This window comes from Capsicum annuum, chromosome 9 (genome assembly GCF_002878395.1).
Source record: "Capsicum annuum cultivar UCD-10X-F1 chromosome 9, UCD10Xv1.1, whole genome shotgun sequence".
Lineage (NCBI taxonomy): Eukaryota > Viridiplantae > Streptophyta > Magnoliopsida > Solanales > Solanaceae > Capsicum > Capsicum annuum.
The window spans coordinates 178346434-178370558 of NC_061119.1; the positions used below are offsets into that span (position 1 = coordinate 178346434).

Below are 24125 nucleotides of genomic sequence, written 5' to 3' on the forward strand. Positions count from 1 at the left end.
TTATATTTTAGTTCCATGATCATAGTTCATTTTTATGCATATCATAGAGAATCATATACCCTCCTAGTTCCCAAAATGAGGAGTTCTAGTTCTTTCAGCAATTGGAATTACATTCTATAAGTGATGAACTCTAAATATAGGTCATGCAGCTCATGACTTATGTACTCAAGCTTTACTGTATGTTCAGTTCAAGCACTCAAGCAATACTCTTAATGATCAGCGAAATTTGAATTTATATCATGCATGTCCTCAGATCAGACCTCTTTGATGAGTTCATGATGTTAAATATTCTATTCCTCGAGCCTCAGTTGAGTGTCAAGTTATACATAGTATGCCTTCATGTTTCAGTCCTCATGCTCTAACCTATTATTACCTTTCCTTAGGTCAAGATAGTGATGATGAACAGTTATTTGGATGGGAGAGAGTAAACATTTCTTATTAATGGAAGATTATTGTATGCTTATTTTAGCTAAGGCTAGAAGTGTGAAGTAGGATTGAGGCCAAGTCGTTGATACACGTCATGGTTAGTTAAATTTTTATATGTTATGTGTGAGTAGTTGAAATTTTATGTATGTCTTATTAATAATAGTGCATGGAAGTTGTTCTTGATAGAGGTTTGTAGGATATGGAAAAGATGTTTTATGAGCGTTTGTTTAGAAGTACATAAGGGGTTATGAAGATAGGCTTGAATGTCATGTTTGTGTACATGCAGAGGGATGCATTGAGCGTTAGTGAATGTCTAGTACTAGGTGGATTGTAGTTGTTGGAGTGGTAATGAGGAATATTCTAGAGATAAAAAGTTGTGAAAAGTGCAGATACGTGTGAATTCATGATTCTGACTGGTGTTATGTTATGGTGTTGTATTTGATACCTTGTGATTTCGAGTTAGAATTGACCATAACTGTAATGCCCTGATTTTCTAAACCAAAACACTACACAGTTCTCATGACCCCGAAGGACCACAAGCTAACCCATGACTAATATTTGTACCTGTAAACTGCATAATATCTCATAAAATATGTGGAAACATAAACTGTAAGGCCATAAGGTTCAATACTAATACATATCTGAAAAATATGGTATATCAATACCAAAAAGGAACATAAATACTGAATTCTGAACATCTAATCTGACATCTAGTCCGAAAGCCTCTAACTGAACTGAATAAGGAGTTGATGGGACATGTCCCCAACTAACTCGAACTACTGAAATAAAGTGAAAACTGAAATAGAAATGAAATCATCATGTCCTCGAAGGATGAGGACTCACTTTTAACTCTGACTGCTGATCTTGGAATCTACTGCTGATTTGGAGCTCATGCTTCTGAACCTATGGTGAAACATAAGAGAAAGCACCATAGCACAAATATGTCAGTACGTATGAATGTACTGAGTATACGAGTGAGGTAGGCTAAATACAAAGGGTTATATGCATGGATAATACTGACTGATATGAATGTGAGAGTACATACATGCATACGTAACTGTAACTGAACTCGTAGAGATACAGACTACTGAGTTTGAATACTGACAACATGAGTGTACTGATAATGAGATTCTGAAAGACTGAGTTTACTGATATTGATATGTAAATCACTAATAAGTGATGGATTTGATACTGTATTACTGAATCGAGGGAGACTGATATTGCATTACTGATAAATGAATGATTGTTTCTGACAGTTCAAATTATGAAGAACTGGTCTGATTGACTATATCTGACAGTCCTGAAGCTGAGTACTGATAGCATGAGTTCTGATAACTGTTGTGATTGATAGAATAAGTGACTATAGATCACAGTCCATAAATCTGAAGGAAACTATCTGAGTTCCATTCTATTTCTAAGTTGATTGTATCTAACAGCCCTGATATACTGAAATCTGAAGAGTTATCTGAGTTCTTTACTGAGACTAGGTAGCTATAGCTATAAGTCCTAAAATCTGTAACTAAAATTGTGAGAAGTAGTTATCTAACCGACATGCCCCAAATATGCTATAATAGCTAAGCTGGGGTCCAATCTCTGCCCCGATTGGAGGGGTGTCAATACCGCGCCACTAGTAAGGACAGCTGTGAGAACCCTATACTGGCAGGTACTCAATGAGAACGGTGGGAACCCTAAACTGACGGGTTAATCCACCTCATCAACCCTAATCTAATGGGTTAAGATGTCTCAACCTATGCTGGCTATGTAGTTCTGGAACACAAGGATGACTACTAAGAATCACACCTTGAACTGGCGGGTGAGTTCCCATCATTGGGTTCACTCGGTGCTAAATTCTACTCCCATCTGAAGGACATTGAACTGAATAACTAAGCTGAACTAAATAACTGAACTGAACTAATTAGCTGAACTGATACTGAGTTACTGGACTGATACTAGTGGTATTGTTTAGAAGAGCTAAACTAAGTTTACTGGATTCCAATGACTGACGGAATGTACTGAGTTCTGAGGATTGGTTGAGAGTACTGAATTTATTGAGATTGACTGTGAATACTGAGGTTGCTAAGGTTACTGAGCACTGAGATTACTGGACTACTGAGATTACTGAGATTTCTGAGTTTTCCTGAGTCACATGACTGACTGAATTCTATAGATCATGGCTTGACTGAGGCTATCGTGAAAACATGACATGTCTCTAAGCACACGGCTATATTTTTTAGGTACAAGTACCCCCAGGACTCAATGGAAGGAAACTGACACAACTTGAATTTCTTAAGTACACGACCATCAATAAAAATCCATAATACATGAGTGGGGGATTTCATGAAGTACATGGTCATCATAATATCTATCATGAATAGGAATGCTTATAATCAAGTCATAAATCTTATATTCTAATATCATGGGCATTCCAACAACATATACTATTCATAGCAATCGCATGGAAACCATTCAAGCGTAAGTGAACGGCAACATGTAACGTTTAGTTCATATTGTAATGATTTGGGGATATTATACTTCATGTATTGATTCAACATCTCAAACATGGTAGGGAAAGCATGGATATATTTTGTGTACATAATTTATATCTCCATTATCATACATACTTTATACCACAACAATAACAACACATAATTTGCATGGAAATTCATATTGGAGTGTATGACTAACATGAACTTGTTATTTAGATATCATGACAACATGTAAATATGAAGTTCTAACATACTAGGCATTTTATTGAACACCTTGCATGCATTCTTTAAGGCATAGGTGGATTTCATACTTGCATTCTATCAATCCATCTAAAGATCATATTTTTCAACTAACAACATAACTTTCATGAGATATACAGTCAAGATACTATTATATAGAAAAAAAAAACAAGCATCAACATGGGTATGCTCATATCACCACAATCAACCAAGCTTTTGTATTTTAAAGATTGATTCTTGAACTCCACGGATGAAAGGAATCCGTGGATGAACACTATTCATACCTTGGAAGGGAGGTTCTTGATGAATGATAGAGGAATTTCCTTGAAATTGGATCTTCAAGCTTAACTATGCAACCCTAGATGTTTTTCTCTTTTAGTGCTCTTGGATAATGAGATTTGAGATGTTAATAGGGTTGTAATATGTTTAGAAGCTATATATTTTGTAGGGTTAAGTTTAGGGACGTGTAAGGAGTGTTAAAAGACTTAATTACCCTTAAAATAACTCAAAACGGAGTATTTTTGGCACCTGAAACTGACTTGGGCTGCCCCTAACCAATCGCCTATGTTTGGGTTGGGCGGCGCCTAACCAATCGCCTATCCTTACTGTCTCTCACGAAAAAGGGCATAACTTTTTGCTCGGGCATTGGATTAAGGTGAAATTGGTATCGTTGAAAAGCTAATTCGATTTTATACAATTTGGTGGGTATAAATCAGTCAAAATACCACATTAACATTGAGTTATACTTGTTCAAAGATGACCCTTGTAAAATCGAACATTAAAACTTGATGGATTCAAAAACTCTTAGCTTGTATTACCTTAACTGACTCATATGAACATGATTAATGTATCATAAGTTATATCATCGCTATGATACTCATTGTAATTCATGCACTAAAATGCTACTCACAGGATAGGAGGTTTCATACGTAGGAAAAATGGTTCGTCTCCTAGCTTAGAAACATATGAGGTATTACAATAACGAGAGAGTTGGGTTCAGTTAGACTTTGGTAGATGGATTTTTCAATGGCCATGTGAGAATTATAAGTTGAGTCATTGAATATGGTTTTTAAGGGCAAAGTTTAGTTGAGAGAGTATTTTAGAAGTATGGCTAAGCTTTAAAGTGAGAAGTTGTGTTGCTTGAGGCCTAGTACTTCTATCCTAACTTATGATTCATATATCTATTTCCCATGCTATATTTGTAGTAATATTGTAATTCCTTATTCTGAAGTCTTGTTCAGATGATGCCCAGAGTCCCTTACTCCCTAGTAGCCTTAGGAATTTCTTAGAAAGGTGTTGAAGAAATACCCTATTTGGGGAAGAGCATTCAGCATGATTCAGTCCGTGTAGCCAGAAATCCAGTTTACATCTTCCGATTTAGTCTAGTCTCACTACCTAAAATTTCGTTAGTATGACCATTTCAAGAGAGAGTTTGTACGCATCCAAGTAGATTGCGAAATTCAGTTTAGTACATGCATCATGCATCAGTTTCAAATTCAAATATTAAGTCATAATTCAGTCCGTAAGTATCCCGTATATCATCTTAGTCTTTTCTAGTATTTCAACCAAATTAGTATCATTCAGGGACGAATGATCCCAAGGAGGGGGCGTTGTAATACCCTGAATTTTAATATCATAGACCTCTCATCTTTTCTTCGAGAACTCAGATTCAGCTATATAGCTATTCTTATTATAAGTTCATCCATTCCTCGAAGTACTCAAAGGATTAGAATGATGCAAAATCAGTTTAGTAATTTATTTCAGTTGTACATCCTCAGTTTTCTCAGCTAGCCAACCTCATTCGAGGTGAATATTACCAAGGGGGAGATATTGTAATAACCCAAGAATTCCAAATAATAGTATAACCATGATTCAAACTCATGGGAAATAAATTTTAGTGATTTGGTAGTTTTATGATCAAGTTTGATGTGTATTAAGACCTCAAATATGTCCTAGCTAATAGGTGAATCAAAACATTCCTTATCAATTGAATTCTTGAGAAGGATATTGGTATAGTGAACTTCAAACAATCATATCTTTCATTATACCATGAATTTCTGAGCTCATGACACACCTAAAGATAGATAATTGAATTATCTTTCTATCGATACCAATTTCGCTGAAATCTTATATCGGGATAAAAGGTCATGGCTATTTTACATTGAGCTATCCGGATTGCCAAAGTGCAATGGGAAGGACAATGAACCGTCACGCCTACGATGGACTGTCACCCAAACCATCACAACTGAGGTAGTAAACCTGTTTTCTGGCCAAAAAGCGACGGGTTTAAGGGACGGTCCATCCCCAGGGTGACGGTTCGTTGGGTCTTTTCCACCCTTTTTAACACCTAATTAAACCAAATCAAAGCACATAACTCTTTATTCATCCATAGCATCAAAATTAGGGTTCCTTTCAATATCAATCCTCAAAAACAAGGTTCAAACCCTTTTTCAAGAAAACTCAAGAATCAAAACATCACTGTTCAAGAACCTTCAAGAAAAGCCTCCAAGAACATTCTCAAGGCTTCAAAAGTCAACTTGTTCCGTTGAATAGAGCCAAATAAACTAGGTGGGGTTTGAAAAAGAACAATTCTTTCATTTATGTTCCCAAACGCTTACTTTAAGTTACAAATTTCTGAATTTTGATATGATTTTCAGAAATTAAAGTTAGGGTTTATACCCCATGTTGCTAATTGCATGATTTTGAGATTTTAAGTGGTTTGGATATTGAGTTACATGTCTACTTTTAAATATTTATGAACATGATCATATTTTTCCAGATTTTAAGTTGAATTATGAAAATTTGTGTTATAAAGCATGAGCCTTATGGTGTTTGATATGAAATTGAAGAATGGGTCATTAAGCTCTAGTTAGTATGTTGAATCTTCAAGAATGATCTTGATTTAAGCATCCCATGATTAGCTATTTTCAGATTTTGATAAAGAAAGTTGGTCCTTTGAACCAAGCTAAGATAGGAATCCACATTATTCATACAGTTTATGATTTAAAGAAAAAATAAGCATAATGGGTTTTCTTTATAAACCCTTATGCTATTTTACGGTGAATTTTTCTAAAAGTTCTAAGGCTAAGTATGGGAATAGTATTTAGCACCAAGTTGGGTATGATTTCAAGGTCTCATTCCCCAGAAATACGTGCCACCGTAGGTTTCTAATTTGCCAATAGTGGGCTAAGATAGTGATCACTAAAGTTAAGGTTCTATTTCGATGGCAAGGGTGGAACAGCTCTCCCCAACGTAGGCAAGACGTTGGACTCCATGCCACCTCACATGGTTTATGTTGGTTAGAAGAAACTCCCAAAGTTCTACAATCCCTAAGTTTCAAAAGAAGTCCCCTATTTTCATTAAGATGAATGTATATGTTTTGAAAGCTATTGTTTTAAGATTTCTCAAGTTCCCAGAGTCTTCAAGTCTCCAAAGTTTTATAGTCCTAAAGTTCCCAAGTCCTTGTGTGTGATCTACACTTCCTCCCATACAAGGCTTCAAACGGATCTATGCCAATACTAGAGTGAAAACTATTATTGTAAGCAAATTCTATCAACGGTAAGTGATCATCCCAACTTTCCTTAAAGTCAAGTGCACAAGCTTTCAACATATCCTCTAAGGTCTGGATAGTTCGCTCAGCCTGACCATCGGTCTGCGGATAAGAAGTAGAACTCAAAAGCACTTGGGTACCAAGACCCTTCTGAAAAGATTTCCAAAATTATGAAGTGAACTGAGTACCCCTATTCAAAGTTATAGACAAGGGAACTCCATGCAGTCTGACTAGCTCTCGGATATACAATCTAGCGTAATCCTCAGCAGTATATAAAGCATGAACAGGCAAAAAATAAGCAGACTTAGTCAATCTATCAACCACAACCCAAATGGAATCATGATGGCGTCGGGAAGGAGGTAAACCAATCACGAAGTCCATATTTATCTCTTCCTATTTCCAGGTGGGAATACTAAACTCTTGCATCATACCACCAGGTCTTTGGTGTTCAACCTTAACCTATTGGCATGTTGCACACTTAGCTACAAATGCTACTATATCTTTCTTCATGCCACTCCACCAATAAATTTCCCGCAAGTCTCGGTACATCTTGGTGGCACCAGGATGAATAGCATATCGCGCCCTGTGCGCTTCAGCCATAATTCTCTGTCTCAAATTATCAACATTCGGGACACACAATCTACCTTGCAATCTCAACACACCATCTCTCCCTTGGGAGAAAACCTCTACTTTTTGGTCCTTGACTGACTCCTTCTGTCTGACCAAACTAGCATCTAATTATTGTTTTTCCTTCACTTCCGAAACCAAGGAGGATTCGGAACTACTCTGAACCCCTATACTACCTTCAATAGAGTCAAACAATTTAACCCCTAATCTAGCCAAACGATGTACATCACGAGCCAACTCTTTCTTACCTTCTACCACATGCGAAACACTACCCATCAGTGAAAACATCAACATGGACACCATACAAATAGTGTCTCCAGATTTTCAAAGCAAACACAACAGCAGCCAACTCAAGGTCATGGGTGGGGTAATTTTTCTCATGGGGTTTCAACTATCTAGAAGCATAAGCTATCACCTTACCCTTCTGAATCAATACGCAACCCAACTCAACTCTCGAAGCATCATAATACACCTTAAAACCATCAACACCATCATGTAAAGTCAAAACAGGGGCTGAAGTGAGTCGAGTCTTCAACTCCTGAAAACTATTCTCACAATATTCGGACCACAAGAACTTCACTTTCTTTTGGGTCAACCGAGTCATAGGAGATGCTATAGAGGAGAAACCCTCAACAAAACGGCGATAATAGCCAGCTAAACCCAAGAAATTTCAGATATCAGTCGGAGAAATAGGTCTGGGCCAATTTCTAACAGCTTCGGTCTTTTGGGGATCAATTCTAATACCCTCGAAAGAAATGATATGACCCAGAAAAGCAACTGACCTTAGCCAAAACTCACATTTACTAAACTTGGCAAACAACTTGTGATCTCTAAGGGTTTGCAAGACAGTTCGGAGATGATCAGAATGTTCATCTTCACTACGGGAGTACACTAGTATAGCATCGATGAACACTATGACAAACATATCCAGATATGGTCTGAACACTCGATTCATGAGGTCCATGAAAGCTGCTGATTTCTGAAAGAGGAGAACATGAATCAATAGCAGAGAGAGACACTTTAAGCATGATAGACTTCTGAAAGAAAGAATTACACTTTTTCCTAAAACGTCTTGTAGCCTCTTGCTCATAGATGTGGCGCGCTACACACCGATGATCAAGACTCTACTTAATGTGGCTTGTCAGACTCCCTAGGACACCTTAAAACCTTAGGCTCTGATACCAAGTTTGTAACGCCTCAAAAAATGGGTCCCGGAGCGTCACACGGTGCTTGAGGCTACGAGTAGCCCCAGCTAACCCTTTGAGTCATTTTTATTCAATTCAACACAAATCAACGGGGTTTCCATAAATAAACCTCAAATATCAACAGAGTAATCATCATTCAAGAATAAGAGAATTTTAGAAAGATAACAAAATATGACTTATAAGTCAACTCTCAACATCTATACTAGTCTGACAAGCCTCTAAGAGAATCAATAAAACCAGCGAGCCATTGAGACATGCCCCAACTGACTCATACTCAGTTATCAAATATAAATAATTCCATGAAACCAACATCAGACATCACGTCCTCGAAACATGAGGACTCACCACAACAGAGGATGTAGAACAGCATGCCCGAAGAATCACTGTCGAACTTGGAACTGAGCATCTGAACCTACATTCCAAGAAAATGCAGCCCACATCCAATGTGTGGGTCAGTACCATGGAAAGGAACTGAGTATATGGGGGCTTATGCAGTTTTATAAACATCATCATCATAAATATTTATAAGAAATATGCAAGATGTATGAAAGAATCACATAGCCCGAAAAAAATCATCATAATCATGAGAGGATGAAATAAGTACAATAACACATGTGAGTCATCATATAATTTGTCAATCACTTTCAATTCATCAAGAATATCAATTCTCATAATGTAAATATCATTTAAATCTTTCGAAAGAATAACTTTCCAATTCCGCTTTCAAATCACTTCACCATTCACCGTAGACACGAGAAAACACACACACACTGGGAGATCCTATAACCGACATAAACCATATGAGATACATGGAGTCCAACGTACAACCCACATTGGGGAGAGTCGTCCTATCCTTGCCATCGGAGTAGGAATATCGATATCAAATCCACACAAACTAGTGATTACTATATAAATCAGCCTAAGGCTCACTCCTATGGGGGCGCGTAGTTCTAGAGAAGTAAGGTTGCTTTATACCTCCCACTCGGTGCTAAAGATTTCTTCCAAACTTAGCGCAGATCATTTCAAAGACAATCTACAATAAAATAATTTCAGTAATATATAAATATACATCGAGAGCCATCATGCTTCCCATCTATCCAAATCAACCACATTGTGGATTTCTTTCACACTCGAGTTCAAAATAACTCTATTAAGACCAAAAGGTCAAATCATTCAAAATATCTCAAATAATCAACATCAACGTGCTTATAACATACACTTTCTCAAAAAACACAATTTCCAATGGGGATTCACGACCCAAATATCAAAATCATGATAAATATTGTTCAAGATTCATGCTTTATATCTCCACACATGTAAATTCATCTTTAAAAATTATAAACATCAAGATTTCATAATAATCATCATAAGATATGGGTTCATGCTTCAAATTTGTAAAAAATCAAATAAAAATCATGCCTTTGTAAAGAAAATTACTTTTGGGCACAAGAACGAAAGAGAGTTCTTGTTGAAAAACCCCACATACCTTGAATGATGAACTTTAGATAGATACTCATTTTTGAGATGTTAATCGTGCCTTTGAATGATGGTTCTTGGAGTTCTTGAACTAGGAACTTGGAATCTTGAATAAATTTACAGAATTAATGGTGAACTTTGGAGGTTCTTGAAGTTGGATGTAGAAGCTTAGGGTTTTCTTTTTAAGGGAATTTGATGAAATATAATATATAATGCTTCTAATAGGCTTTAATATAGGGTTTGGACGGATTTTGGATGAGGGAGGATGACCAAAACGCCCCTCAAAATTAAAAAATTCTCGAATCTGTCCTTTGGTGGATTGTTTTGATAGTCTAAAGTAGATCAACCATAATGTTTTACTCCGATATCCAAATTAGATGAAACCAATTTCATTAGAAAGAGGACTCTTATATATTTCTGCTGATATATAGTATCTTATCCAGATCATTGTGTACGAGGAGTTATGATCATTTGAAGTTGACCCAAAAATTCACTTTTGATAGTCTGAAGTAGATCGACCATAACTTTTTGCTTCGATAGACAAATTGGATGAAACCAATTTCATTGGAAAGAGGACTCGCACAGCTTTCCGTTGATATATAGTAGATCACCCAGATCATTATGTACAAGGAGTTATGATCTTTTAAAGTTGGAGCAAAAATACGTCAGGTCTCAGTACCTTTTCCTGCACGTTTTACTGTTCACTACTATTCACGATTCGATTGGAATGTTCATAACTCGTCGCTCGGGTGTCCGTTTTGGATGATCCACATATCATTGGAAAGATTATTTGATACTCTACGTAATGGTGGGTCATAATCTAAGACATTCTACACGGAAAATTTATAATTCATTCTAGAAGATAAAACCCAACATGTTTACGCACAAAATTTCAACGAAAAATTTCCCGGGGTATTACATTGTGTTCTCAAAGTCCTATCTTCCTCAAGATAAAAGCATAAGTTTTGAAAGTTATTGTTTTAAGATTCCTTTTTGCTTACAATCTTTGAGAATAAGAGGAGAATACAGATTTTAGAACTAAGTATAATGACTCACAAGATTTATGCTACATGTTTCATTATTCATGAATTATGAGATTTAGATTTCAGATTTATTCAAGTTATCTGAGTCATTTATATCATCATGCATGGTTTTATAAAGAATAATGATATTGTCGACTTAATGCATATACCCCCATATACTCAGTACATTATCAATATACTAATCTACATATATGTATATGTGCTACATTGTCTCATAATGTAGATACAAGATCTAGTAGGCACATTCAGACTCAGACAGTTGCAGATTCCAGCCAACAAAGTGATAAGTCCTCCTACTTCGCGGACTTCAGTTGGATTTATTTATGTTGTGTCTTTTCTTATTCATATGTATTGATTAGCAATAGTTGGAGTAGCTTCCCAACTATTTATAGTCAGTATAGTAGAGGCCTCACAGATGTGTAACAACTCGAAATCTCCTCCTGGGATGTCATACGGTGCTTAAGGCTACAAGTAGCCCCAAGCTAACCCTTTGAGCCTGTCACTACATAAAATAACTCATTTTGAGAAGAAATAAACAAAACACTGGCATTGTCGTACCAAATGATAGAAGATACGAAGAAAATACTTGATCCAAATGACCACAATACTGGAAATCTCAACATACTAATAATTTGATAACTAGTTTGACAAAGCCTCTACTATTTTATGAACTACAGAGCCATTGGGACAGGTCCCCAACTGACTCAAATTGAACTGAAAGCAATAATATACCTACTAAAACACTGAAATGTCTGAAAATAGGTCCTCGAACCATGAGGACTCACCACTGTGGACATGTAGACAAAGGTACTCGAAAATCACTGACGAGGCTGGGACTGAGCACCTGAACCTACATTATAAGACAATGTAGCACATAGATGTGTATGTGGATTAGCAGTTGGGAATGTACTGAGTATATGTGGGTGTATGCATTTATAGAAAACAATATCCATACTCTTTGATCAAATCATGCATGCAATTAGGAATGACTCACATAGCTTGAATAATTCTGAAATATAAAGCACATAAATCATGTATAATGAAGCATGTAACACAAATCTCATGAGTCATTATACTTTAGCTTTAAAATCTGAACTCTTCTCTTATGCTTGTTACTTGAAGACTAAAGATAACTTTAAACAATACTTTCAAAATCATGCATATATCTTATGGAGAGTAAAATTTCTTTAATGCTCAAGAACATAGAACTCTTTAAAATTAATGACACTTGGAACTTGAAATTCTATGACTCTTAGTAGTACAGAAAACTACTTTCTTCTTGAGAAAATTATACTTCAAGAAACTATTTTGAAAATCTTACTATTAGGGAAAATAACTTATCTCAAAATAGCAGGGAAAATATTCTTATCTCAAGGGAGAATACTTTAGGGAGGTTCTCTTAACCGACATAAACCATGCGAGCTATATGGAGTCCAACGTCTTGTCCTCCTAAGGAATAAACCTCACATTGGGGAGAGGCATCATACTCTTTCTAAGGAGTATAACCTCAACTCAGTGATCTCTTATCTCGGCCTCGGGCCCATAAATCTTAATTTTACGGCGACACATAGTTTTGGGGTATAAAACCGTAGTAACTTACCCAACTCGGTGCTAAATAATACTCCCTTTAGTTAGCTACGCTCATCTCATAGAAATCCACTTTAAAAATAATCTCGTGGTTCATAAAGAACCCAACTTTAAAATCTGTAATCTTATGTAATAAAGTGGATTTCAAAGCTACTAAGACCATTAAGGTCAAAACTTTCTCAATAATCTTAAAGTACTCAAATCATGGATGCTTATAGGACAAAAGTTCATGAAATTGCAAATCTCAAGTAGGGTTTGATGACCCATAATCAAATCTCAAGTTAAGACTCGTCAAAATGCATACTAGATATCATAAGGATACACAAACCATATAGAAATCTGGAATATTCAGCAATTTGTCTTAAAATCTCAGCATACCAAGGTACTTCAATTTCTAGAACAGTGGCAAATCTCAAAATCTCATGCATAGTAATATTGGGCATGAACCCACACTTTAAATTCATAGGAGAACTCATAAAGTCATATATCGTTGCAATTTAAAAAAAGTTTTGGGCACAAGAATGAAAGAATTGTCCTTGTTCAAACCCCACATACCTTGGATTGTGTAATTGGATGTACAAGCTTGTTTGAAATCTTCCTCTTACTATTGGAGAGAGGGTTCTTGAAGCCTTAGACATTTGTAGAATCTATGGTGAGTTCTTGAATTTCTTGGAGAAGGGTTTTGGGTTTGCTCTTGAGGGAGAAACTCTAGCTCTTGGATGTTTTGGGAGATAATGAGTCTATCTGCTTCATTTTGAATATATCAAGGTATTAAAAGGGAAAAGACCCAAAAGATCCTTTTAAAAACGACTTAAAAATACTGAACGGGATTTGTGACGGTCGGAGTGACGGTCCATCGCTAGTCTGATGGTCCGTCGGATCGTCCGTTGCACGTTGGTCAGAAAAAGGTCACATTGCCTTAGTTACGACGGTCCATCTCTAGCTTGACCGTCCATCCTCTTGGCTATCGCACTTGGGCCAGAAGAGGGAGTCACTGCCTTGGTTGCGACGGTCCATCGCAAACTCGACGGTCCGTCAACTTGTCCGTCGCACCTAGGCGATTCCGACAACTCTCAATAAAATGGTCATAACTTCTCACCCCAATACCGGATTTGGACGAAATTGGTATCGTTGGAAAGCTAATTTAATTCTCTATATGACAAAAAGTTGATATTAGGGAAATTCTACACGATTTAAAATATTTCTCACTTAGGAAGTCAGCCCTTTCTCTTCTTAAAAATGAAACTCGACTCAAAGAAAATCGAGGTATTACAATATCTCCCCCTTGGGAACATTCGTCTTCGAATGTCACTTGTTAGACTAAGAACACAGGAAAAACTAAGTACACATAGCTGAAGCAATTTTCTAAATGGCTCAAAATCGTTCTAAACTCTTGAATACTTTGGAAATTGCAAGAACTCATGCAAGAATAGATATATAGATGAACTTTAGATTATGAAGGGCTAAAGTAAGGAAGAATAATACCTTCGTCTTGATCTAAACTCGCAAAAAAGAGGTGCGGGTACTTGGTTCGCATGTCTGTTTCTGCCTCCCAAGTAGCGCCTCAATTGACTGGTTCCGCCACAAAACTTTGACCAAGGGAACCTCTTTGTTCCTCAGTCTACATATCTGAAAATCTAGAGCTTCCTGCTCAGTCTACATATCTGAAAATCTAGGATCCCAACAGGAATCTCATCGAATGAAAGACTGTTTAATATCAAAACTCTCCAAAGGATCCACTACAACGAAATCACCAATATACTTCTTAATCATAGAGACATGACAAATAGGATGAATGGCTGACAACTCTGCGGGCAACTCAACTTCATAGGCTACTTTACCAACACGGATCAAAACTCTATAAGGACCAACATAATGGGGACTAAGCTTCCCGTTTTACCAAACCTCTTTACCCCTTTCATGGGTGAAATCTTTAAGTACACCAAATCACCCACCTCAAACTCAAGACCTCTTCTCCTCACATCGGTATATGACTTTTGACGACTCTGAGCTGTTTTCAACCTTTCTCTAATCAACTTAACTTCCTCTATAGCCTCAAACACTGCATCAGGCCCAATCACAGTAGCTTCACCCACTTTAAACCAATCTATGGGTGATCTATATCTTCTACCATACAAAGCCTCAAATGGTGTCGTCTCGATGCTAGCATGATAACTATTGTTATAAGCAAACTCTATCAATGGCAAATCTCATCCCAACTACCTTTGAAATCAAGAGCACATGCCCTCAACATATCTTATAGAGTCTGAATGGTCCTCTAAGCCTGACCATCTGTCTGCGGATAAAAAGCGGAACTCAAATGAACTTGGGTACCAAGACCCTGATAAAATGCTCTCCCAAAATGAGAAGTAAATTGAGTACCACTATCCGAAATGATAGACATGGGAACTCCATACAACTTGACAAACTCTCAGATGTACAACCTAGCATAATCCTCAATTGTATAAGATATATGCACGAGCAAGAAATGTGCTGACTTAGTTAGACTGTCTACAACAACCTAAATAGAATCATGATGACGACGCAAAAGAATTAAACTAGTCATGAAGTTCATATTCACCTCTTCCCACTTCCAAGTGGGTATACCAAACTCTTGCATCACACCACCAGGTCTTTAGTGTTCTACCTTAACTTGTTAGCACGTTGCACACTTTGCTACAAACTCAGCTATATCCTTCTTCATACTGCCCCACCAATAGATTTTCCGTAAGTCGCGATACATCTTAGTAGCACCAGGATGAATGGAATAATACTGCACGCCATGCGCTTCAGTCATAATAATCTGCCTCAGATCATCAACACACGGAACAAACAACCTACCCTATAATCTCAACACTCCATCTCCGCCTTGGGAGAAAACCTCTACCTTTTGGTCCTTAACTGATTCCTTCAGTCTAACCAAACTAGGATCTCAGTCTTGCTTCTCCTTCACTTCCAAAACTAAAGAGGATTCGAAACTACTTAGCACCAAAGTACTTCCCTTAGCTGAATCAAACAACCTAACACCCAATCTAGCCAGACAATGCACATCATGAGCTAACTCTTTCTTACCTTCCTTTACATGAGCAATACTACCTATAAACAACCTGCTAAGGGCATCTGGCACTATATTGGCCTTGCCCGGGTGATATAACACACTAATATCATGGTCTTTTAACAACTATAACCACCTCTTCTGCCTAAGATTCAACTCCCTCTAAGTAAACAGATATTGAAGGCTCTTATGATCAGTAAACACATCAACATGGGCACCATAAAGATAGTGTCTCCAGATTTTCAAAGCAAAGACCACAGCAGCTAATTCAAGATCATAGGTTGGGTAGTTCTTTTTATGCGGCTTCAACTATCTAGAGGCGTAGGCTATAACCTTACCTCTTTGCATCAACACGCAACCCAAACCAACTCTAAAGGCATCACAATACACCACAAAACCATCTGTACCATCAGTCAAAGTCAACACAGTGGCTTAAGTAAGTCGAGGCTTCAACTCCTAAAAACTCTTCTCACAGGAATCTGACCACTGGAACTTAACTTTCTTTTTGGTCAACTGGGTCATGGGAGACGCAATAGAAGAGAAACCTTCAACAAAACGGTGATAGTATCCAGCTAGAACCAAGAAACTTCTGATGTCAGATAGGGAAATAGGTCTTGGCCAATTTCTTACAGCTTGCCTTTTGGGGATCAACTCCAATGCCTTCTACTGAAACAATATGACCCAGAAAAGCTACTGATCTTAGTCAAAATTTACACTTGTTGAATTTAGCAAAAAATTGGTGATCTCTTAGAGTTTCCAAGATAATTCTAAGATAATCTACATGGTTGTTCTTAGAATGGGAGTACACAAGGATATCATCTAATAAAACAATGACAAACATATCGAGATATTGCTTGAACACTAGATTCATGAGGTCCATAAAGGCTACTGGGGCATTGGTTAGCCCTAAAGACATCACTAGAAACTTAAAGTGACCATAGAAGGTTCAGAAAGCTATCTTTGGGATATCATAGTCCCTCACTTTAAGCTGGTGATAGCCAGATCTAAGGTTTATCTTGGATAAATAACTTTCACCTTGCAACTGATCAAATAGGTCATCAATTCTTGAAAGAGGATACTTACTTTTTACTGTGACCTTGTTAAACTGATGATAGTCAATGCACATATGCAAAGAACCATCTTTCGTTCACATGAATAGAATAGGTGCACCCCAAAGAGAAACACTGGGCCTTATGAAACCTTTGTCTAAAAGATCTTTGAGTTGCTCTTTCAACTCCTTCAGCTCTGTAGGTACCATACGATAAGGTGGGATAGAAATAGGCTAAGTGTAAGGAAGAAGGTCAATCCCAAATTCTATCTCTCTATCAGGAGGTACCCCTGGGAGATCTTCCAAAAAATATTAGAAAACTCATTAACAATGTTGACTGCTTGAATAGTTAGAGCCTCGAACTTAGTGCATTTTAACTCTAACTAGGTGATAGATGCAACCCTTGAATATTAGCTTTTTGGCTTTGATATAGGAAATAAAATGACTCTTGGGAGATACAGAACTCCCGGACCACTCAAAAACTGGTTCATCAGAAAATTGAAACTTGACCATACGGATACGATAGTCTATAGATGCATAACAAGAATTAAGCCAATCCATACCTAGACTAAGGTCAAAATCCACCATGTCTAACTCTATTAAATCAACAAATAAGACTCTATGAAGAACAGTAGCAGGACAATTTCTGTACACTTGCTTAGCCACCACTGACTCCCCTACTGGAGTGGAAACTAGGAAAGGCTCAGGAATCTTTTCGGGACTCATTTCAAAATTCACAGTGACTAATGGGGTCACATAAGAGAAACTTAACTCAGTGTCCAACAATACATAAACATCAAAGAAAAAGACACAGAGCATACCAGTAACAACGTCGGGAGAGACCTCCTACTCCTGACGGGATGGTAAGGCATAGAATCTGTTCTGGCACTGATAGCAAGTAGTACTAGATGAACTGCCCTAAACAGGGGTGGGATGAGATATAGGAGCTGGTGCACTAGTAGTCTGTGCCTGAGGTCGAGAATCTCTGTTCCCCTGACTAGCATATGGACAATCTCTATATCTATGGACCAGCTTGCCACAACCAAAACAACCCCTCAGATCTGCTAAACACTCACCGGGATGATCTCTACCACACTTAGCACAAGGAGGATAGTGGGGTCTGTTACTTACACTGTACTGTGACCTAGACATAGAAGACTTGTTCCCTTTCTCCTTACTACCTCTAGGTGTGGGAGCACTATCTGATGAAGGTGCTGGCATTGACGAACGACTCTAAAACTGTGGGCGGTTCCCTCCATGGGATCTAGCCTGACTATACTCATGCTGCTCGGATCTAGTCCTCTTGCTACCCCTCACTCTATCTCTCTCCTTTATCTTATCTGCCTCTATCTATTGTGCATGCATCATTAACCTAGAAAGATCTATATCCCTATTCAACATTGCCGCTCTACACTCTTTTAGTACCAAACCATAAACACCCATCACGAACTTGCTCATACTAGCTCGGGTGTCAGAAATCAAATCAGGAGCATACTTCGCCAACTGGTTGAACTTCAAGCAGTACTCCTTAACAGTCATGATGCCCTGCCTTAAGTTCATAAACTCCTCAATCTTTGCTTCCCTCATCTCAAGCAAAAAGAACTTTTCAAGAATGCATCTTGGAACACCTTCCAAGTCATAGGAGTAACACCTTCACCTCTACCCTTCTTCCATTCTATAACTCAGTCATAAGCAATATCCTTCAACCTGTAAAATGCCAACTCAACACTTTCTTCCTCAAAAACATGCATCGCTTATCTAATATTTCTCACCTCCTCAAGGTATAATTGTAGGTCCTCACCTACCTTAGACACATAAAACTCTGGTGGATTCATCCGCATAAAATCATGAATCCTAGAAGCAGCTAAATCACCTCCTTGCTGATTTGTAACTACAACCTAGTTATTGGCCTGAACATTTGTGATGACTGCTTGGGCTAACGCCTGAAAGGCCCCCTGAAATTCAATATGAGACACTGTCTCATTCAAGGGGTCAACAAGCTGGGGTTGCTCATTATTATTTCTGCGGGCTTTCACTCTTTGGGGAGGCATTTTCTGAAATAGGAGAGCACAAATTATTAAGATAAAAGGGACAACTGTAGGCACGATAGAATCTGAAAGAAAAAAATAACATTTTTTCATAAATGTTTTGTAGCCTCTTGCTCATAGATGTAGCGCGCTTCACATCGATGATCAAGACTCTACTCAACGCGGCTTGTCAGACTCCCTAGGACTCCTTAAACCTTAGGCTCTAATACCAAGTTTGTAATGATCCAAAATCTCCTCCCGGGATGTCACACGGTGCTTAAGGCTACAAGTAGCCCCAAGCTAACCCTTTGATCTTGTCACTACATAAAATAACTCATTTTGAGAAGAAATAAACAAAACACTGGCATTGTCGTATCAAATGATAGAAAATACAAAGAAAATATTTGGTACAAACAACCACAATACTGAAAATCTCAACATACTAACAATCTAATAACTAGTCTGACAAAGCCTCTACTACTCCATGACTAGAGAGCCATTGGTACACGTCCCCAACTGACTCAAACTGAACTGAAAGCAATAATATACCTACTAAAACTCTAAAATGTCTGAAAATATGTCCTCAAACCATAAGGACTCACCACTGTGGAGATATAGACAAAGGTACTCGAAAATCACTGATGAGGCTGGGACTGAGCACCTGAACCTACATTATAAGATAATGTAGCACATAGACGTATATATGGATCAACACTTGGGAATGTACTGAGTATAAACCATGCGAGCTACATGGAATCCAACATTTTGTCCTCCTAAGGAAGAAACCTCACGTTGGGGAGAGGCATCATACTCTTGCCAATACGTATAACCTCAACTCAGTGATCATTTATCTCAGCCTTGGGCCCATAACTCTTAATCCTACGGCGACACGTAGTTCTAGGGTATGAAACCATAGTAACTTACCCAACTCAGTGCTAAATAATACTCCCTTTAATTAGCTATGCTCATCTCATGGAAATCCACTTTAAAAATAATCTCATGGTTCATAAAGTACCCAACTATAAAATCTGTAATCTCATGTAATAAAGTGGATTTCGAAGCTACTATGACCATAAAGGTCAAAAATTTCTCAATAATCTCAAAGTACTCAAATCATAGGTGCTTATAGGACAAAAGTTCATGAAATTGCCAATCTCAAGTAGGGTTTAATGACCCATAATCAAATCTCAAGTTAAGACTCATCAAAATGCATACTAGATGACATAAGGATACACAAACCATATAGAAATCTAGAATGTTCAGCAATTTGTCTTAAAATCTCAACATTCTCAGGTACTTCAATTTCTAGAACATTGGCAAATCTACCTCAGGCATAGTAATATTGGGTATGAACCCACACTTTAAATTCATAGGAGAACTCATAAGTCATATATCTTTGTAATTTAAAACAAGTTTTGGGCACAAGGACAAAAGAATTGTCCTTGTTCAAACCCCACATACCTTAGATTGTGTAATTGGATGTACAAACTTATTTGAAACTCTTCCACTTAATCTTGGAGAGACGGTTCTTGAAGCCCTGAACTTGGGGAACTCAAATCTCAACTAAATTTGTAGAATCTATGGTGAGTTCTTGAATATCTTAGAGAAGGGTTTTGGGTTTGCTTTTGAGGGAGAAACCCTAGCTCTTGGATGTTTTGGGAGATAATGAGGCTATCTACTTTGTTTTGAATACATTAGGGTATTAAAAGGGAAAAGACCCAAAATATCCTTTTAAAAATGACTTAAAAATACTTAACAAGATTTTCGATGGTCGGAGTGACGGTCCGTCATTAGTCTGACTGTCCGTCAGATCATCCGTCGCATGTTGATCAAAAAAAGGCCGCACTGCCTTAGTTGCGATGGTCCTAGTAACGGTTCATCACTAGCATGATGGTCCATCATCTTGGTTGTCGCACTTTGGCCAGAAGAGGGAGTCATTGCCTAGGTTGCGACGGTTCAGGCGATGGTCCATCGCAAACTCGACGGTCCGTCAACCTGTTTGTCGCACCTGGATGGTTCCAACAACTCTCAGTAAAACGGCCATAACTTCCCATCTCGATACCTAATTTTGATGAAATTGGTATCGTTGGAAAGCTCATTCAATTCTCTACATGACAAAAATTCGATATTAGTGAAATTCTACACGTTTTAAAATATTTCTCACTTGGGAAGTCAGCCCTTGGTCTTCATAAAGATGAAACTCGACTTAAAGAAAATCTAGGGTATTACAGAATGTCAATTAAAGTCAGTATTGTAATTTCAGCTTCTCTCTTCAGACTTTATTAGAATGTTTAGGCGATATTAGTATTGTGTTTTACAGATTTTAGCATTTCTCTATGTTTTTGCACAGTAAACTCCATCATTCACTCATATTTAATCAGTTGCTTAGTAGTATGCCATTAGAAGGATTAGCTTGGGATCACTTGTGGTCTTAAGCATCGTATGACGTCTCGGGATAGATTTGTAGGACATTAAATTATCACTCTCCAATTTTGCATCAATACACAACCTAGCCCAAATCTTGAAGCATCAAAAGAGACTACAAATTCATCTAACCCCTCTGGCAGAGCTAACACTGATGCTGAAGTCAATCTATCCTTCAACTCTTGGAAAATCTTCTCACACTTATCCTTCTATACAAACTTCACCTTCTTTTGTGTCACCTTAGTCAATAGTGTGGCTATAGAGGAGAACCCTTCAACAAATCTTCTATAATACCCAGCTAAACCCAAAAAGCTCCTGATATCAGATGGCGTGATGGGTTTAGGCCAGTGCTCTACTTCATTAGTTTTCAGAGGATCTACATAAATACTAGACCCTGAAATGACATTCCCCAAGAAGGTAATAGATTTTAACCAAAATTCACACCTACCAAACTTTGTATATAATTAAAAGTCCTTAAGGGTCTGTAGCACTATTCTCAAAGGGTTGCATGTTCCTTCACACTCCTGGAATACACAAGTATGTCATCTATAAAGACAATGACAAACTTGCTCCCTGACTTTCAACTGGTGGTATCCAGACCTACGGTCAATCTTGGAAAACCACTGGGAACCCTAAAGATGAACGAACGAATCATCGATTCTAGGAATGGTATACTTGTTCGTGATGGTAATCGTGTTTAATTGAATATAATCTATACACATCCTAAGAGTGACATCTTTTTTAGACACTCAAAGGACTTAAGCAACCCATAGAGAAACACTGGATATGATGAAACCTTTGTCTAATAGATCCTTAAGTTGCTCCTTTAACTCTTTAAGTTCGACCGGAGCAATGCGATAAGGAGGGATAGAGATGGGTTGAGTATCAGGAATAAGATCAATACCGAATTCTATTTCTCTGTCTGGAGGTACCAATGGCAGATCTTTGGGGAAAACCTCAGGAAACTTACTGACTACACAGACTGAATGAACTATCGAGGCTTCAAACTTAGTATCTTTGACTCGAACTGAATAGTAGATTCACCCTTTTGATACTAACTTTCTAGCCTTAAGATAAGAGATGAAACAACCATTAGGAGACACAGAACTACCCTCCCACTCAAAAACTACCTCACCAGGAACTAAAACTTTACTTTGCGGCTACGATAATCTATTGGTGAATAGCATGAATAGGGTCAATCTATGCCTAAAATAACATCAAAATCTACCAACTCTAATTCTATTAGGTCTGGTAGTGTGATCTTATAAAAGGCGATAATAGAACACTCCCTATAGACTCGCCTAGCAACAACTAACACACCCACTGGGTGGAAAGTGAGAAGGTCTTCAAATGATTTTTAAGACCAACCCCAAAATTTACAACCAAGGGAGTTACATAAGAGAGATTCGATCCCAGGTCTAACAACAAATATACATCAAGGTGAAAAGCATAAAGCATACCAGTGACAACATCCCGAGAACTGTCCTGCTTCTGACGGGATGGTAGAGCATAAAACCAATCCTGGTGCAGACCGCCACCAGTAATAGATGATGCACCCTATGGAGGAACTGGGAGACCTAGCTGAGCTGCTGGATTAGTAGCCTAGGTTTGAGGATGAGCATATCTACTTCCCCGCTTAGCATACGGACACTCCTTAATTCTATGGCCCGTCTTACAGCAACCATAGCAACTTTCTTTACCCATTATGCACTCACTAGGATGGGTCCTACCATATTTTGCACATATCGGGTAACTTGGCCTCCCAACTACACTATTCTAAGACCTTGAATTCGAAATCCTTCCCCACTTCTCCTGCCTGGTTCTGAGTGCAGAGGCATTGGTTGAAGATGGAAAAGGTACTGATGAATGACCCTGAAACTATGAACAGCTTCCCCCTCCAAACCTTGGTTTACTATACTCAAACTATCCAATGCTAGCTCTCCTGTTTCTCTTCTCTCTTTTCTTCAACTTTTTTGCCTCATTTTGTTGAGCATAAGTCATCAATCGAGCAATATCCATATCCCCAAACAGCATGGCAGTCCTACACTCCTTGACCACCAAGTCATACCCCCTAGTACCAAACTTACTCATGCGATCTCTAGATTCGGATAACAACTCTGGGCACACTTATCTAACTGAGTGAACTTAAGAAAGTACTCTTTCACTGTCATAGAGCCTTGCCTCAGGTTTATGAACTCCTCCACTGTATCCTCTCTCATCTCATGAAGAAAGAACCTGTCTCAAAAAGTACTCTGAAACACCTGTCAACTCATAGGAGTTGCATCCTCACCCTTCCCATCCTTCCACATAGTGATCTAATCATAAGCAACATCCTTCATCCTATAGAATGCCAACTTTGTACTCTCCTCTTTAGTAATATGCATGATCTGATTAATCTTTCTTACCTCATCAATAAAAAGTTGAGAATCCTTATCCACCTTTGACCTATGGAACTCAGGTGGATTCATCCTTATAAAGTCTCAAATCGTGGATTCATCCTCATAAAGTCTCAAATTTGGGCTGCATCTAAATTATCATTTTGCTGAAGTGGGACTGCTACCAGTTGGTTTCTGTGAATGTAAGCATTCACGGCTTAGGCCAACACTTGAAATTTAGACTAAAATTCAGCATGAGATACATTCACATTCAAAAGGTCTGCGTACAGGAGTGGTTGATCACCGTTTTTATATGCGCCAGCTCAGAGAGGAGGCATATTATGTCATGTAAAAGCTCAAATTAAAGCAAATAGAGACAACTGTAAGCATGATATATGAAAGAAATAATTATTCCTAACTCGTTTGGTAGCCTCTTGGTCATAAATGTTGCATGCTTCACATTCATAATCAAGACTCTATGTAACGTGGCTAGTCTAACTCTCTAGCACTCTTTAAAACCTTAGGCTCTGATACTAAGCTTGTAATTCCACAGAGG

The 24125-nt window shown here is 37.9% G+C and overlaps 1 long non-coding RNA gene across 1 annotated transcript in view; it reads right to left on the reverse strand.

The window, feature by feature from the left end:
• Window positions 1-11612: 11612 nt before the first annotated feature.
• The window catches only part of LOC107841940, a 32756-nt gene continuing 20243 nt past the window's right edge, over window positions 11613-24125 (reverse strand). The window contains exon 3 of the long non-coding RNA XR_007045166.1: window positions 11613-11903. This is a non-coding gene — a long non-coding RNA (uncharacterized LOC107841940). The remainder of the gene's footprint in view (window positions 11904-24125) is intronic.